Here is a 19,022-nt window from a genome sequence, read left to right as displayed (position 1 = left end):
TTAGTGGGTCTCTTCCCTTCTGAGATTTCCTCCTAGGATGAGTCAGGCAGTGTTGACTGGTGAACTCTGATCGAAGAGTTGGCTGTCAGGCTGAGGGCCTCCAAAATGCCTCAATGATAATGGCTTCCCTCTGGGGCACCAACACATTTAGAAACACTATCTTTTCCTGGTTTGTTCAATTTCTTTAGAGAGTCAACAAGTTTTGCCTGGGGGTAAAATGTTGGCTGCCTGCTCATGGCGTACATGCTGGGGATGTGGTGCCGACTGGAAGAATTCAGAACATATTCAGACCTTTAAGTAATCTCTCTTTTTAGCTCCATCTTTCACTCTCTCCCTCTGATATGTTGCTGACTCTGCACTGAAGGCATCTGGGGTTCCACAGGGCTGATTAGATTTCTTCCTCTGTGTACAGAGCTGACAGAGTCTATTCCAGGCTGACGATTTCTCTGCCCTTTTCTTCTAATGGCTCCCATTCTATATTTTGCAGTCCAGAAGTTATTAAATATCTCACCCTTTAGCAATACTCACACACCCACCCACTCTCCTGTCTGTTGTGCCAGGCAGCTGCCTTTTTGCTTTGCTTTCATCCACTAGTCACTGTTCCTCGGCTCTTGTCTCCCTCACAGGGAAGTGACTCTTGCAAATGACATGTCCATGCCAACTGGCTTCGACCTAGGTTGAGCCAGTGGGAAACGGATAGGATATTGGAGAAAGGGAGGAAGGGAGGAGGCAGGATATTTCTCTCTTCTCTTTCTGCCTTGGGCCACATCTCTAAAAGTGGTTGCATTTTTCCATGTTGTCCAATATCTCTTGATTCCAGGCAGCTCCTTTCCTCAGTTCCAGCTCCTGCCACAGAGTACTGACTCCTGGACTCCAGGTGGTAATACCTTCCTCTTTGGTCCTTCTAAGCCCTAGAGGGGTATTAACACCCAATGTTGTTAATTTATCTTTTTCTTTTTTCACATGTTCTGACACCTTCATAAATATTTCCCCATGTTGAGTTCTCTCTACTGAGCTACTTGGCTAAATTTTCCTGATTGAACTCAAAGATACAGACATGAAAGGTATATTCTATTCTGTATTTCCATAATTGTAATCCAATGAGGAGGCTTTCCAGGTGGCACCAGTGGTAAAGAATCTGCCTCCCAATGCAGAAGACACAAGAGATGTGGGTTTGATCTCTTGGTCAGGAAGATCCCTTGGAGGAAGAAAAGGCAACCCGTTCCAGTATTCTTGCCTGGAAGATTCCATGGACAGAGGATCCTGGTGAGCGATATAGCCCATGGGGTCTCAGAGAGTCGAAACACGACTGAGACTGACTACCACCACAATGAATCCAATGAGATCTTTGAAGAAATGGGAGCTCAATGTATGTGTTCAGTCTGCCATTTTAAATTGGAAAATATATGCATTTGAGGGTTTTGATACATATAATTAATTTGCCTACAAGGCATATTACAGTTTAATTTGTATTAGACCTGTATCCTGTCACCCTCAAAACACAGGGGATTGCTATTTCCTTTGAATCACTGCATCCAACTTTGTATGGGGGAGTCAATAAAAATTTCCAGCTTTCTTGGCTTAGAAGATCTTATATTTTGTGTTGTGCTAACAGCTGGAAATGATCTCTGAGGAGATAGAGCCAATAGTGCTTGCCTAACATTTGCTTCAACATGGCTGGCCAAGTTACCAAGGAGCCTAGAATCCCAACAGTATGAGAGAGACACAGAAAGCAGCTTTTCCAATGCCTGCTTCTGATATCTAAAAGGGAGGAATTATTTTGGCTGTCTAGAAAAGTAAAATTCCCCTAAATAAATAAAATCATTTCTGAGATCCAAATTATTAACGCATGACTCAGAGAAGAGAGTGTCTCACAAAAGACTGAGTCAAAATCGACTCCTAACGTCCCTGCTTCCTAGCTTAGACATTCACTGGGCAAAGCCTCACTTCTTCCATGGGACTTAGCATGCCTGCATGCTCTCCACAGGGATCTCACATAGATTCCCAACCGAAGGACCAAACACAGAGTAAGAATATTAGAAATAAGGAACTCGTGGGTTCACGTTATGGAGTAGTGTTATAACTGCAACACCCAGCAAAACTGTGTGGACATTTCTATCCAGGGTTTGGATTAACCACATCTGACCATGACTCAGTCCATTTTATGGTGCCTTTGACCAATATTTTTATTTCCCTGTAATAACGCTCTCAATATTCATCACCTGATCAATTGATATAGGTCATCCCGCCCACACAAGACTTCCTCTCCTGCCTTCTGTCTACATACAGAGGACACTGAGATATGCTTTATCATCAACTAATTGGCTATGCTGCAAAGCACACAATTTACAGTCTTTGACCTCAGTTTTCTTATTTATCAAATGAGGCTAAAAGATCTTGGAACTTCCATACAGATCTGAGCAGGAGTCACGATGGCTGGGAAACAGAGATCTTCAGAAGGGCCACCCAGCCAGGGCCTTATATTCACAAAGGGCCTCAAATGTGGCCATTTGATCTGCATTCCAAAAAGGGTAGTTTATTTTTTATGTGTTTAGAGCATGATTTTAAGTACTTAAATTGTAATACAGTTTTTGCTTTCCTGTCTGGCATTTCTTCTTTTTAAAAATATTCTAGAAGACTCAAAAAATGAGTATCTCAGATCTCTTTTGACATCTCAGAGGGCTGACTCCTATTATTTGATGAGTGTACTCACACCTCTCTCACTCTCCTTCTGGTCTATGAATGGGTTATTGAAGGATGGAGAAGAGATTTGGTATTAGGAAGTGATGAATTGGTGTTCTGACTAAGCCCAAATGCTTTGGTGACTGCCGGGGTGGAATCCAATAATTCTGCCAGGTCTGGATTAGCACCCGTGCGACTTCCCCATGGTGGAAATTCAGCCCCAAATCGTGGTTAATGAGAAATAAAGAGAATCCAGTGTGCAAGTGGACTTCGATTATAATAATCACCAGAAGTTGTTTTCAAAGCTTCAAAGAAAAAAAATTAAAAACCTCATCAAACACATTAACACACCATTTGTAATTTGCCTAATGGATATCTTTGTTGAAAATTATTTCTAATGAGACAGATGAAAAGCCAAAGTGGTCAACAGATTGGGCCAAATGAGGTACAAAAAATGTTTCTGAGGTCTCTTTTATTTCATTTCACCATAATCTTCCACACACACAATTTCTCATCAGTCTTGTCTGTCACAACCTTTTCCTTTGAACCCTTGGTATCAAGGTTACGTTCACGAATTAGTTCACCACCATTTGTCATATTCTAGAGTTACAAAAGTTGTAGAAATGCACTAAATGTATATTTTGCTTTATACCTAAGAGATTTAAATTTAATCCAGTTAGTTCCATATTAAAAATGAGAAACCAAAGCATCTAGGGTGACTAAAACATTCCATGTATGTTGTGCTTTTACGTAAACATAGGTTAAGTTTGGGAAATCAATTTGCTTTTTCAGTCTACCAGAGTATCATGTAGGAAATAACTAGCAGGGTTATCAACCCTATGGGGCAGCGTTCTGAAAAACTAGGTACCTCTTGCTCTCTGCTATTTGGCTCAAGCACACAAGCTAATTTGTCCACACAAGATACCACCTCGAGCTTGCCAGTGTTTAAATAAAAATCTGTTCTCTGCTGCTGCTGCTGCTGCTGCTGCTAAGTCGCTTTAGTCGTGTCCGACTCTGTGCGACCCCATAGATGGCAGCCCACCAGGCTCCTCCGTCCCTGGGATTCTCCAGGCAAGAATACTGGAGTATTGCCCAGCAAATATCGGTCCCAACTCACTTCAATTCTTTGGTAATGGCTGAGGCAAAAGGTAACAGTGTCATCTTTATGTGTGAATATTTCCATAATAAAGTTTGACTATCTGTTCTCAGGCTAAGTAGACGCATGAGTACATCTCAACATTCCAGGTGCTTCTTAAAGGTAAAGCCATGTTCTGTGAATCACAAATGATATCTCTGCTTTATAAAAACTATTTCTCTAGGAAATAAAGCATATTCCTCAAGTTTTCTGCAGATATCAGGAAATTCAGTCTCAAAGCACAAACAAAGGCAAAAAACGCAACAACAACAAAATAACTGAAAATTTTTCCATTTAGATGATACCCACCAACATAAGGGCCTCCCAGGTGGCGCTAATAGTAAAGAACCTGTTTCCTGATGCAGGCCATGGAAAAGACAGGGGTTTAGTCCCTGGGTTGAGAGGATCCTCGGAGGAGGACAAGGCAACCCACTCCAGTATTCTTGCCTGGAGAATCCCCATGGACAGGGAAGCCTGGTGGGCTACAGTCCATAGGATCGCAAAGAATTGGGCTCAACTGAGTGACTTAGTGACGCCCACACCAACACAGAGATATAAAAAATAGCAAGTCCTCTCCTTCTATACCACACTTCATGGTTAATGAGCCCACAACCACGCAAAGAAATGCTCTTCAGTACAAGCAAGGTCTTTCTGTCTGGTAGGAGTCTTGGACGTTGGTGGGGAGTGTTTGAAGTTAACTGACCTAAGAAATCACTTAGAAAGTACAAACTTCTGGAAAGCACTTTTACACAGTGGATTAAGCTGTGGGTACCACCTCTGTACAGTATCTGCCTTATCTGTGCTCAGACAAGAAGCCATGTGAGCAGGTCTCATTCTGGAGGAAGCTGCCTTCCAAAAAGAGTTTAAGTGGCTGGCTGGCAAAGATAGTTCGGCAGCAGGACAGCCAGGGTTGGTACATCAGAGTGGGTGACTCCAACCCATTTGATCCCACCGTGACGCTGTCTCCACTCTGCTGAAAAAAAGTGTTGCTGCAATTATCCATCAATGGAGCAGGCACCCACGCTATCTGCAGTCATTTGGGGGAAATGTTTCCAGTTAACAGTAAGAAACATTTACTTCTCCTGTTGCGGAGATCATCATGAATGAGGTAGGTATGGGATTAATTCATTTTGGCAGCCATATCCTGGAGGGGAAGGGAGAGCCAGAATTATCTCACAGACAAATAGAAAGGAACAGCAAGTTTTACACCCACTTTCTTGAAAAGGATAGCCAGTTCCCCGTGTGACGTCTGCCCTGAGCTGAGTAATACACTTGAGAACTATTCTCCCAGCCACTCAGAACGTAATCTTTAACCCCTCATATTAATGGAGCCTGTGACTCTGTGGCATGGGAAAAATGATACATTGCCAGGTCAAACTATGATGGAATTTAAACTGCTTTTCTCATGCTTCTTTACTTTCAAAGATGCTGGGGCCAATGCGAGTGGTAATGGTGTCTGCTGGTGTGCAGAAAGGGTCAAGCCAGAATTCACCACCTTAGGGCCATAACGTTGACCTATTCTGGGTCCTCTTATTAAGGATGCTGAGTGATGAATGGCTTTTCCACCTTGATAAACTACTTTGTGTTCAGTTCAGTCGCTCAGTCCTGTCCGACTCTTTGCGACCCCATGAATTGCAGCACGCCAGGCCTCCCTGTCCATCACCATCTCCCAGAGTTCACTCAGACTCACGTCCATCGAGTCAGTGATGCCATCCAGACATCTCATCCTTGGTCGTCCCCTTCTCCTCCTGCCCCCAATCCCTCCCAGCATCAGAGCCTTTTCCAATGACTCAACTCTTCGCATGAGGTGGCCAAAGTACTGGAACTTCAGTTTTAGCATCATTCCTTCCAAAGAAATCCCAGGGTTGATCTCTTTCAGAATGGACTGGTTGGATCTCCTTGCAGTCCAAGGGACTCTCAAGAGTCTTCTCCAACACCATGGTTCAAAAGCATCAATTCTTTGGCGCTAAGCCTTCTTCACAGTCCAACTCTCACATCCATACATGACCACTGGAAAAACCATAGCCTTGACTAGACGGACCTTAGTCGGTAAAGTAATGTCTCTGTTTTTGAATATACTATCTAGGTTGGTCATAACTGTTCTTCCAAGGAGTAAGCGTCTTTTAATTTCATGGCTTCAGTCACCATCTGCAGTGATTTTGGAGCCCCCCAAAATAAAGTCTGACACTGTTTCCACTGTTTCCCATCTATTTCCCATGAAGTGATGGGACCAGATGCCATGATCTTCGTTCAGGTTAGTATTTTGTGTCTCTTTGTAATCTATTTGCTTTGTGACAGGAGAGGATCACACAAACTTTGTTCTTGAATAACACACATGGTTTTTGCTGTACTGTGAAACCTCTAATATCTATATAATACTTTTCTTTAAATTGACTCACTTTTCCTACTATTGTAAAAGATTATATCACTACTCGAAATGGATAAAGAATATGTGCCTTCAATAGGAAGTAGCTAGAAAATATATCAACAATGAATATAAAACAATGTTTTAAAAATTAGGTACATATTGTTAATTTGTGCTTAAAACTCTGAATGTGAGGCCTAGATACTCTCTCAGTTTCAAAAATAAAAGAAGAAAGAGAAAGAAAAGAAAGACAGAGAGAGGGCAGGGAATACCGTGCTGCTGCTGCTGCTAAGTTGCTTCAGTCATGTCCGACTCTGTGTGACCCCATAGACGGCAGCCCACCAGGCTTCACTGTCCCTGGGATTCTCCAGGCAAGAACACTGGAGTGGGTTGCCATTTTCTTCTCCAATGCATGAAGATGAAAAGAGAAAGTGAAGTCGCTCAGTCATGTCTGACTCTTAGTGACCCCATGGACTGTAGCCCACCAGCCTCCTCCATCCATGGGATTTTCCAGGCAAGAGTACTAGAGTGGGGTGCCATTGCCTTCTCCAAAGGGAACACCATAAGAAAGTCAAATACTTGCCAACACTAACTTAAGATTTTTCTTGTGTGATCAGAGTGTTGAGAGAACCTTGTTAAAGAAATCAACTTTTCATTATAGGATTCAGAGCAATGATGCTGGGTCACTGTGCCATCTTGTGCACTGTCTTACCTTGGGAAGCACTACAGGGAAGAGTTGTTATCAAACTTGACTTGATTGAAACAGCATTTCTGCTGCCCAGATGCTACTGGGAAAGAGAACACGAGACGAGGGTGCCTGCTGCTTTTCCTCCCCAGTCAATGCTCCTCAACACACAATATGAATTGTGTGCTCAGATATTTGGGCAGCTTGTTCTCTTGGTGAGAAGGGACAAATGTATCTGAAACAAATAATGACTAAACAAATCAACACTCAATGAAAGGTGCATTTATCCAAGCACCTGACTAGACGGAAGTGCACAAGAAGCCTCTGGGCTCCTCTGTATGAATAAAGCATAAAACGAAGCTCCTTCTGGGCAAATTAGAAATGAGCCAGGTCTGAAAGAAGCAGTCCAGTGGGGTCCAGGACAGGTAAAAGAAGGCAAGTAAAAGGAAGGTGGGATTTATTTTTAATTTTTAATAATAGCATTTATTTCTGGCTACCCTGGGTCTTTGCTGCTCCGCATGGGCTTTCTCTAGGTGCAGCGAGTGGAGGCTAGTCGCAGGGTCCAGGCTTCCTCAGTCATGGAGCTCAGGCTCTAGGGTATGCGGGCTGCAGTGGCTGCAGCATGTGGACTCAGCAGTTGTGGCCCGTGGCCTTAGCTGCCCCCATAGCATGTGGAATCTTCCCAGACCAGCGATCGAACCCGTGTCCCCTGCACTGGCAGGTGGATTCTTAACCACTAGACCACCAGGGAAGCACAAGGTGGGATTTCTGATCCTACTTTTCTACTGCTGGAAGTACTCTCTGTGGTCAAAGGAGGGAGAAAAACTCCAGTCAGACTCCTAAAGAATTGGTCCTTGGATGCTCTCTTTTCCAAGACCTGATGGTGTTTTCTGTGTTGAGTGTGGACTAAGGAGGCCTTTAGCACAAAAGCAGCCTGCAGAGGCAAAGAGGGAATAAAGTAATTTTGTGTGTTGAAACATACTACTATTGTTTGGAAGAAAAGATTTTTATAATGCAAATAATTTTTAAAATATTAAAGAACACTGTTTGCTTCCTGTTGAAATCATCATCTAAAGGCTTTCTAGCAATAACAATAGCAAGAGCCCAACCTTTGTGAGTATGAGGACTCAAAATGTAATGTATCATGCTATACATTATACTCTCACGTGTAGTTTGAGAAAACACATATTGATCAAAGGCTGCTATTAATTTTGCAAAGCAAGGAAGCAAGCTTGTATTTTATTCAAAATTTCCTCCACAGACATTAAAAAAAATAGCAGTGTGTGCGTATATGACATATTATTTATTTAGTCTACTATACTCAACGTGCATATGGATTTACAGGCCCCTTACAATAAATTCTGCTCCCCCTAGGGGCCCAAGACCTACTGGTTGGCAGGCCCAGGGTAGGACAGGCTTATGATTGATGACAGCGAGGAAGGCCTGGGCCGCATCTGCTGCTCTTCCATTGCTTTTGTCATCATGACCCTGACACTTTCCTCCTGAAACCCTGCACTGGAATTTGTTTACCAAAAATATTTTCTGTGTAAACTTCGACAAGTTGGTTATGACTTTCAACAGTGGAAATATTGTTTTTTCATGCCAAAACATGTATTGTGCTTTGAATAGAGACTTGAACAACTGGGAGAAAAGTCATTAAAATTCAAGATGCACCAGGTCACTGCATATATTGAGATGTTCTTCCTTAAGCCAGGTGGTGATACATGGTTATTTGCTGCACAACTCTCTGTACCTTTGTAATATCTGTGTGTGTGTGTGTGTGCATTCTAAGTCCCATTCAGGGATGTCTGACTCTTTGCGACTCTATGGACTGTAGTCCACCAGGCTCCTCTGTCCATGGGATTCTCCAGGCAAGAATAGTGGTGTGGGCTGCCATGCCCTCCTTCAGGGGATTTCCTAGACCCAGTGATTGAACCCACATCTCCTGTGGCTTCTGCATTGCAGGTGGATTCTTGTACTTTATTAAATATGGACGTTACAAGGGGCTTCCCCAGGGGCTCAGTGGTAAAGAATCCACCTACAATGCAGGAGCCACAGGAGACGTCGATTCAGTCTCTGGGTCGAGAAGATCCCCCGGAGGAGGGCATGGCAGCCCACTCCACTATTCTTGCCTGGAGAATCCCATGGACAGAGAAGCCTGGTGGACTACAGTCCATAGGGTCCCAAAGAGTCAGAGATCAATTTTCCAACATCCGTTGTATCATAGAAAAAGCAAGAGAATTCCAGAAAAAACATCTACTTCTGCTTTATTGGTTACTCTAAAGCCTTTGACTGTGTGGATCACAACAAACTGTGGAAAATTCTTAAAGAGATGGGATTACCAGACCACCTTACCTGCCTCCTGAGAAATCTGTATGCAGGACAAGAAGCAAGTTAGAACTGGACATGGAAAAACAGACTGGTTCCAAATAGGGAAAGGAGTACATCAAGGTGGTATATTGTTGCCCTGCTTATTTAAATTATATGCAGAGTATATCATGTGAAATGCCAGACTGGATGAAGCACAAGCTGGAATCGAGATTGCTGAGAGATATACCAATAACCTCAGATATGCAGATGACACCACCTTTATGGCAGAAAGTGAAGAGGAACTAAGTGAAGTGAAGTCGCTCAGTGGTGTCCAACTCTTTGCGACCCCATGGACTGTAGCCCACCAGACTTCTCTATCCATGAAATTTTCCAGGCATGAGTACTGGAGAGGGTTGCCATTTCTTTCTCCAGGTGATCTTCCCAACCCAGGGATTGAACCCAGGTCTCCTGCTTTGCAGGCAGATGCTTTATCATCTGAGCCACCAGGGAATCTCTAGGAAGAAGAACTAAAGAGACTCTTAATGACAGTGAAAGATGAGAGTGAAAAAGTTGGCTTACATCTCAACATTCATAAAACTAAGATCATAGCATCTGGTCCCATCACTTCATGGCAAATAGATGGGAAAACAATGGAAACAGTGAGAGACTTTATTTCTTTGGGCTCCAAAATTACTGCGGATGGTAACTGCAGCCATGAAATTAAAAGAAGATTGCTCCTTGGAAGAAAAGCTATAACCTAGACAGCATATTAAAAAGCAGAGACATTACTTTGCCCACAAAGGTTTTTCCAGTAGTCATGTATGGATGTGAGAGTTGGACTACAAAGAAAGCTGAGTGCTGAAGAATTGATGCTTTTGAACTGTGGTGTTGGAGAAGACTCTTGAGAGTCCCTTGGACTACAAGGAGGTCCAACAAGTCAATCCTAAAGGAAATCAGTCCTGAATATTCATTGGAAGGACTGGTGCTAAAGCTGAAACTCCAATACTTTGGCCACCCAATGTGAAGAACTGACTCATAAGAAAAGACCCTGATGCTGGGAAAGATTGAAAGCAGGAGGAAAAGGGGATGACAGAGGATGAGGTGGTTGGATGGCATCACCAACTCAATGGACAGGAGTTCGAGCAAGATTTGGGAGTTGGTGATGGACAGAGAAGCCTTGTGTACTGCTGTCCATGGGGTCACAAAGAGTCAGACATGACTGAGTGATTGAACTGAACTGAAGGATTGCCTGTATCTCAGTTACAGCTGTTTCCCTTTATATTGCTATCACCACAGGCTAACAAAGTCTACCAATAAAGTTCTTACTTGCTGCACAAAGCATAGTTAAACAACATTGAAAATCTCTTTCTGAGAGCTTTCTGGAAGTTCAACTCATTTAGCTTAGCAAATGGTATCAGACAGAACTTGGGATTCAAAACGTGCTTATGGACTTCAACTCCGCTTCCCTTATTTTGTGACTACCTTGTGTGTGACCCTAAGGACAGTTCTGACTTCCTTATAAGCAGTTTCTCCAATTTTTCATGTGTTTCTTCCTGCAGGTGTCCCCTCTCCCTCCTGCATCAACAATGTCTTCATATCACGGCACAATTTTCCAATAAACTTGCCTATGTTCGCTGTTGCCATGAGCTCATGTCCTAGCCAGTTTCAACCCACTCTCCTCTGGCTTCTGTCCCCCTCGTCCCACTGAACGTGTTCTTGTCTTGGTTATAAGCTGTTTCCGTCTGAGTCCGAAGGTCACTTTTTTGGTTCTCAGCTCATTTGCTCTCTCAGACACATTTGGCATGTTGACACTTCTTGTTTGAATACTTAAGTTTGTTTCCACTATACTCATTTGTTCATTTATTCATTCGGGAAGACTTGTTCTACATACAAAGAACAGAACAGTGAGAAAGAAAGACTGGGTTTTTATCTTTACAAATGACAGCTTGAGAGAAAGAGGCAAATACAGTTACAACAAAGTGTGCTAAATATTATGGTGGGGAAACCACCGTGTTAAGAAAGGACTTAGGAGGAATGTCTAATCAGGATGTAGAGTGGCAGGGAAACGTTCCTCAGGAAATGATATTTAATTCAAGACTCGAAAGAGCAATAGCAGAGGAAGAGAATGCAGAGAGGAGAGTGAGAAAGGAGGCCCGGGACAAATGGAAGCGCAGACTGCAGAGGACGGAGGTGCGGACAGAAAGTGATGAGATGGAGTACTTCAGGGTCAGTCAGATCCAGGGGGCTTTAGGGGAAGGGCTAACAAAGCAGAGAATGATACACATGTCACTGGAGGGAGGCGGAGTCATATGACAGGACTTATAAGAAAATTTAAGAAGATTAGACTCTTATTGACAGCAGTGGGGAGCTGTTGCAGAATGTGGAGCTGGAAAATGGCTGAAGTAGAAGAAAAATTGGAATGGGGCAAGGTTAGCAGAAGGAAGACATGGAGGCAGAGTTCATGGGATAGAGAGAATTGGCCGTTCCAGAGGAAGAGACAACAAAGTCTGCTGATTGACTAGGGGCTAGGATGGGGAACAATATCTGGTCAGGGAGATGGAAGAGTCAATAGTAACCATGATAAGCTTGGTACCTTTCTCCCATCTGGAAAACACCCAGGGAGGAAAAAGACGTGGCTACAGGCAGCAGGGAGATTGTGAGTTCCATTGAGCTTGTTGACACCCTTCACAGGCAGAGACACAGACATGCAGTGAGGACTCTGGAAGGTACTGGCTCACTTCTGTCTCTTTCAAATATAAGTTAGAGAAGGAGGAAATGATGAGGATGTCTTTGCTCCTGGGACCTGTCTCTGAAGCACATCTGAGTGACCCATGAGGCAAGATGTGGCGAGTGGACACAACAGGCTTCTAGAAAGCATCTACCTTTCTGCTAAGTGGGGGGACAGTCAGACAAAAGCCATGGCTAAAAAACCATGGGTTAGAGAATTAGGGTATCAGGGACTCTGCAACAAGAGACAGATACTTAGTGCCAAGATTCACATGACCTCTCAGCAATATGCTTTAAGAGGCCCCAGTGGTCATAAGGAGCTAGAGAAGTAGAAATAGCCCTGAAATAGCTACAACATGCGTGGGGGGCTCTAGTTCTTTCTCAGGATCCTGTCAAAGTCTTGATGACATATTCAGGTTTGGGATCAGCAAATCAGACCATGTTGAAATGAGTCTAGACAGATTAAAATTAGGGGAAGAAAAATCTGAGCTTTTTTCAGTTTTGTTGGCTTGAGCCTTTTCTTTTGTATTTTAATGGCGCATACCACTTGCAGTGGAGGTCTTTATTTCTTGCAAGATCATCGCTTGTGCAATCCTATCTGGAGCAATATGAACAGATGAAAGAAAAAGTGAGGAAATGCATTTCAGTCACTTCTAAGAAATTATTCAAGTTGCTCGATATTAGTTTAATGCCAATACCTTTCTAACACATTTAGTTGAAATATTGTGTTTCGCGATTCTGTCAGCAGAGCAAAACTGAAAGAATTCAAATATTGTGGTGCAGGGGGACCATTTTTCTGTTTTCAACATGAGTGTTCCAGTTCATATTCCCATTACTTATCATCTTTCAAATCCTCTGTCTCTCTCCACACTAATATTTTATACACCAACACGCTATCAATACTCCATTAATGAAATGTATTTCACTCCAGGAAGTCTGTTAGGAATGCCCAGGAAAATCTATTCAGCTTATGTGAAAGGTTGAAATTTCTGCAAATGAGTAAATGTCTTCTAAGATAAGAACTGTGGCAGGAGCTATGGGATTAAAGCTCATCAGTGACCTGAATTTTTGTACACAAAGTCCTATCAACTTTGCAGTAAGGGTGGCCAACTCCCTTCTGCTGAATTAGTCATTGTCAGTCACAGCGGAGAGTGATTTAACTCAGTTTATAAGATTGTTCCACTATCCTCAGGGGAGGGGTTAGTCACCAGCACCAGCTTTTGTTGCCTCTTGCTCATACTGCCCCCATCCTCCCCTGTAACAGTTTTGGCTACAAAGGACGTGGCATTTTAACATTAATAACCTGCCCCTCTAATGGAGTGATTCTTGTGCACCAGGAACTGTGCTTAGTACTATTTTATATGATCTCATTTAATCCTCATATCCACCTAAAATGTAAGACTACTGGCTGCATTTCAGAAAGGACAAAACTCAATTTCAGGAAGGAAGTCATTTCCCAAGGGTTATCTAGAACTGGGGTTTCAACTCAACTATTTGACTCTTGAATCTGTTCTCTCAACCATAGGACCAATTGCTTGCAAATCTGTTCCCAAAGGATGAGGGGGCAGAGCTCCAGGATCTTATCCCAACCAAGCAACTCTTCTTTTGTTGTTTTACATACTGAGATTCAATGTAGAGTTTACTGAAATAAGGATCCACAACCATATTTTAAAAATTGTTTGAAGCACCTGCATTCACTATATTGCCTCTGGGTAGCATCTTTACTGCACATGGAACCCAGACGTGCCCATGCTGAGCACTCGAGGGTCACTGAATGATGAAAAGAAAAGCCCCACTGATTGGCTACAAAGTCTAAAATCTTTGGACTTTGCTGGTGGCTCAGTGGGAAAGAATCCATCTGCCAGTTCAGGAGACACAGGTTTGATCCCTGGGTTGGAAGATCCCCTGGAGAAGGAAATGGCAACCCACTCCAGTATTCTTGCCTGGGAAACCCCATGGACAGAGGAGCCTGGCGGGCTACAGTCCATGGGATTGCAAAAGAGTTGGACATGACTTAGCGACGAAACAACAACTAAAATCTTATGTCAGTAACTCTGGGTTAGGTCAGTGAAGGGCTGTCAAGCAGATCACATGACAAGACAAAGGAAAGTCCAGTACAAATTAACTCTCATCTATCTTTGGTGTCAATTTATTACCTCCTCTGTCATTCAGAAGTGTCTCAGGACAAGAGACCTGAGGAGGTATATTTTATTCATGGGAAAGCCAGAGACAGTTACAACAGTGGGGACCCAGTGAAGAGCTCATGAGAGAACAAGCGGGAGAGAGGGAGGAAAAGCTTTCTTTTTATATAATGGGCTAGTCCAATATAGAAGAAATTTAAAAAAAAAATGAGATGGCTCTGATTCATTGCAGAGTGTTTATATAAAAATAAATTAATCAGATTTAATTTCTCATAGGCCACCCTAAGAAACTACATGTCAACTCTATCATTTCTCCTAATGACAGTTCTACAGTTAGAAAAATATTCCTGTCTTTTTTCTAGACACAGTTATCATTTCACAGTTCAGAAAAGATGTTGTGAGAATTTATTGCATGGCATGAAAACCTTTTGGAATCAAAGAATCACTATTATCTAATAGATAAAGGAAGCCTAGATTATAGAGAAGTGATGTGTATAAACCACAAACCCTCAGCAAATCAGATGCAATGGGATTTCCTGCATGAGACCACACTTCAAAGTTCTTAGACACCAAAAGGCAGCAGCTGAGGAATCTGCCACTTTGATGCTGCAAGTCATTTTTTATATCCTAAGAAGAGATAGCTGGAGCAGACAGATTTTTGATTCTGGGAAAAGCAACCCAGTATGCCTCTCAGTTCTGAAAAACAGAGACAGTAAATACCCTCTGTTCTTCTTGGGGGAGAAATAATAACCTGGATTCAGATACTTTATAAATCAAATATAATCTAACAGACTTCCTCTTCTCTGAAGCTACTTTTTGTGGTGAAAGAGAGCAAAAAACACCTTGTTTGTATAGATTTATGCTGCTTTATAATAGCATATTGTTTATTGTTAAGAAGCCCCTCTAAGAGCACTCAGGCTGGTATGTGAGTGTGTAGGTGTGTGTTTGTGTGCATAAATGCATGTGTTTCTACATTACTGTTCCCATACAGGATGTTCATATCAGAGAATCTGAAGGGTGCAGGAAAGTTGGCTATGAGTGAACCTGACATGTTATAAAAGACTTCTGACTGGGCTGCAGATACCCCATATTTAAATGTAGTATACTTTGGCCACCTGATGCGAAGGGCTGACTCATTTGAAAAGACCCTGATGCTGGGAAAGATTGAGGGCAGGAGGAGGAGGGGACGACAGAGGATGAGATGGTTGGATGGCATCACCGACTCAATGGACATGAGTTTGGGTAAAGTCCAGGAGTTGGTGATGGACAGGGAGGCCTGGCCTGCTGTGGTTCATGGGGTCGCAAAGAGCCGAACACGACTGAGCGACTGAACTGAACTGAACTGAACTGAAATGACTCAATAGCAACAGTTTGGGAGAAATAGACTGATATTGAACCATTGCCTGCTGAACTTAATAGATTGAGGCTAGCTCAGGCAGAGCATGGAGCTTCCCGTGGAGAATTAACATGGTCATCCTACAAAGAGACAGATCCTGGGATATACGATGGGCTAGGAAGTCGACTCTAGGATGACCAGATGAGGGCTTCCTTTTTCCTCTGGAGCCTCGTGGTAATTTGGCCCGGGAGGGAGGACAGGTTAGAGGGCTTTGAGGGATGTGTGTGCTGGAGAGAATGTGTTGATTAAGTTGGTTCTTGCAACATGGCTGCATGCTACTGGTGACTCCCTATAGGTGGCTTCGGTAATTAAATTAAGTCAGTGTGGTGTGCCTCCCTTGCATACTTGCTGAGTTTTCAAGTAATCAGATTTGTAGCATGGAATAACCACTGAATTTACCAATGTGGAATCCCCTGGGGAGCTTGATAAAGATTTATTTGAAGTAACAACCTGGTCTCTGCTGTGCTGCGGAGAATCAAAGGTTCGATGCCCCTTTGGGGGATGAAGCAGTAGGATGGGGAGGTAGCAGCTTAAGGAACTCATTCTAGGGAGCTAAAGGAATGATTGGTGGCCCACAGAAGGAGCAGAAACCTAAAGTCTGATCCAAATGTTTGGTTTAAATGATAAACAATAACCAGGGAGGGCCTACAGAGAGAACAGCCCAACAGTCACATATGGTGAAAGCTCAGATTTTTACTTTGTAAAGTTGGAAGTTAACATGAACATGCCAGTGCAAATATCTCTTCAAGAGAGTGATCTCATTTTCCTTGGACACACAGAAGTGGGACTGTTGGATCATATGGGAGCTGTATTTACAATGTTTTGAAGAACCCCTGTCCTGCTTTCCATAATGGCTCAACCAGTTTACATTCTCACCAACAGTGCACAAAAGTTTCCCTTTTTCCACATCCTCACCCATACTTACTGTCTTTTCCTTTTTGGTGATAGTCACCCCAACACCTCACACACCTAGGTGCGCCGTAGTATCTCATTATGGCTTTCATTTGCATTGCCCTGATCATTAGTGCTATGGAGCATCTCTTTGTATACCTGTGGGCATCTTACTGCTTCTTTGGAAAAATATCCATTCAGGATCTTTGCCCATTTTAAAATATGGCTTTCGTTGCTTTTGTTACTGAGTTGTAGAAATTCCTTATATATTTTGGATATTAATTCCTTATCAAGTATATGACTTACAAATATTTTCTCCCATTCCACAGGTCTTTTCACTGTGTTGCTGGCTCCCTTTCCTGTGCAGAAACTTCTCAGTCTGACGCAGTCTCACTTGTTTATTTTTGCTTTTGTTGTCTGTGCTTTGATGTTAATTCCAAAAATTTCATTTCCAAGTCCAACATCAAGGAGCTTACCTCCTGCTTTCTTCTAGAAGTTTTATGGTTTCAGGGCATACATTTAAGTCTTTAATCCATTTTGAGTTGATTTTTGAATATGGTGTAAGATAAGAGCCCTTTCATTCTTTTGCATGTGGTAATCTGGTTTTTTCAACATCATTTATTGAAGAGACTATCTTTTCCCCATTATGTGTTCTTGGCACCTCTGTTGAAAATTACTTCATTGAAGCATTATTATTCACAGTAGCCAAAACATGGAAATAAACTGTCAAAAAATGAATGAATAAAGAAAATGTGGTGTATATATCTACTTTTATATATATATAAATATATATAATATATATATTTAATGGTATATATATAATGGGCAGTCCATGGGGTCACAAAGAGTCAGACACAACTGAGCGAATGAACTGAACTGAACTGATATATATATCAGTTCAGTTCAGTTCAGTTGCTCAGTTCAGTTCAGTTCAGTCGCTCAGCCGTGTCCGACTCTGTGCCACCCCATGAATCGCAGCATGTCAGGCCTCCCCGTCCATCACCAACTCCCGGAGTTCACTCAGACTCATGTCCATCGAGTCAGTGATGCCATCCAGCCATCTCATCCTCTGTCGTCCCCTTCTCCTCCTGCCCCCAATCTCTCCCAGCATCAGAGTCTTTTCCAATGAGTCAACTCTTCGCATGAGGTGGCCGAAGTACATACATACACATATAGTGGGCTATTATTCAGCTTTTAAGAAGAAGGAAATCCTTCCATTTACAACAATATGGATGAAACTGGAGGGGATTATACTAGGTGAAACACAGACTCAGAAAGATAAATATCATATGATCTCACTTATGTGTAGGAACTAAAAAGGAACAAAGCCAAACTAACAGAGTATGATGATAGTTGTAATAGGCTTGGGAAGTGGGAAGAAATGGAAGATATTGCTCAAAGGGCACACTTTCAGTTTTTAAGATAAATAGGTCTAGAGACTTAATACACAGCTTATAACTATGCTTAATAATAAAGTTTTATATACTTGAAATTTACTGAGAGAATAGATCTGAACTGTTCTCGTTTGAGTTATTTTTTCTCAAGTTTAAGTTAGTTATAAGGGATTCACTTATTTAGTTTTATTCTATTCAGATTTGAGTTCTTACCTTGGCGCTTTTGGATATTTCTGAGCAATTGGTGATGAGTCTAGGAGATGGAGTGTATTGTTCTTGATGAGCACATTTTTCTAGTCTGTCAATTATGGGTCAAAAATGGAATGGGAGTTCTGACAATAAAATCCGGCAAAGAAGCTTGTTGTTAATCTTCATGTATGACCCTATAACAGCGTGTGTCTCAACCTTCTGGGACAAAGACATCATGCTTTCTCATGACCTTAAGTGGAAAATCATCCCACTGTCCCTGGGACAACTCAGAACACACACCATGAGAAGAGTCAGAAAGGCTTTTACTTGTTTTATCTGACTTTTCCCTCTTGCTAGTTCCCTTTATTTTGGCAGGAGGTGGGATGCAATGACCTAAATTAGGCTTTTCCACATCTAATTCCCAGACTCTTGGACACCAGTTTTACTTTCCTACTTAAAGACACATGAGCTTCCAAAAGTTACCCAGAAAGAGTCGCGCTGAAGGCAAAAGTCCTATCAGTTATAGTGTGGTCTGAAACAATTTATTTGAATGGGATTTCCACGGCCTTTTAAGCAGATCGGTCACATGAAGCAAATTTACAGTACAGTAAGTGGTATTTCCTGATGTGATGGATCTCCCGTCTAATGGCCTCTGAGCGCAAGTCGTCTGAGCCATAATGCTTTTTGCATACAAGCCCTTAAACGCCCAGGGTAGAGTTTGCCAAATAAGCTTCCTCTGCATACAGGGTTCTAAAAGTCTAGGCAGGCAATTCAAACAAAATTGTGTTTGCCTCTCTTTACTTTTTTTCTAAGTTTATACCCCTGGGTTTTTGTTAACATTAAAAAGAAAAAAAGATATTTAAAAGTGCATTTCAGTCACCTTGTAAAATGAAAGAGTACATTGTACAGGCACCAAAGGTACACGTCACTGCTTTTATCAAATTCAGGGTCCTGCTTGGCTGCGCTAATTGGAAACATGTGTTGAAAATGCAAGACAGGATTTTCAGTTGTTTTCTAATTAAATGGAGTAAAATAAGGACTAAACCTCACATTTCTTTATAAGAAGAGGCTGTTGGGTTGTTCTATTAGCAGGACTGATGTGGAGAT

This window comes from Ovis aries, chromosome 5 (assembly GCF_016772045.2).
Source record: "Ovis aries strain OAR_USU_Benz2616 breed Rambouillet chromosome 5, ARS-UI_Ramb_v3.0, whole genome shotgun sequence".
Classification (NCBI taxonomy): Eukaryota; Metazoa; Chordata; class Mammalia; order Artiodactyla; family Bovidae; genus Ovis; species Ovis aries.
The sequence above is the reverse complement of the archived record's forward strand: the minus strand, read 5'-3'. Positions refer to the sequence as shown.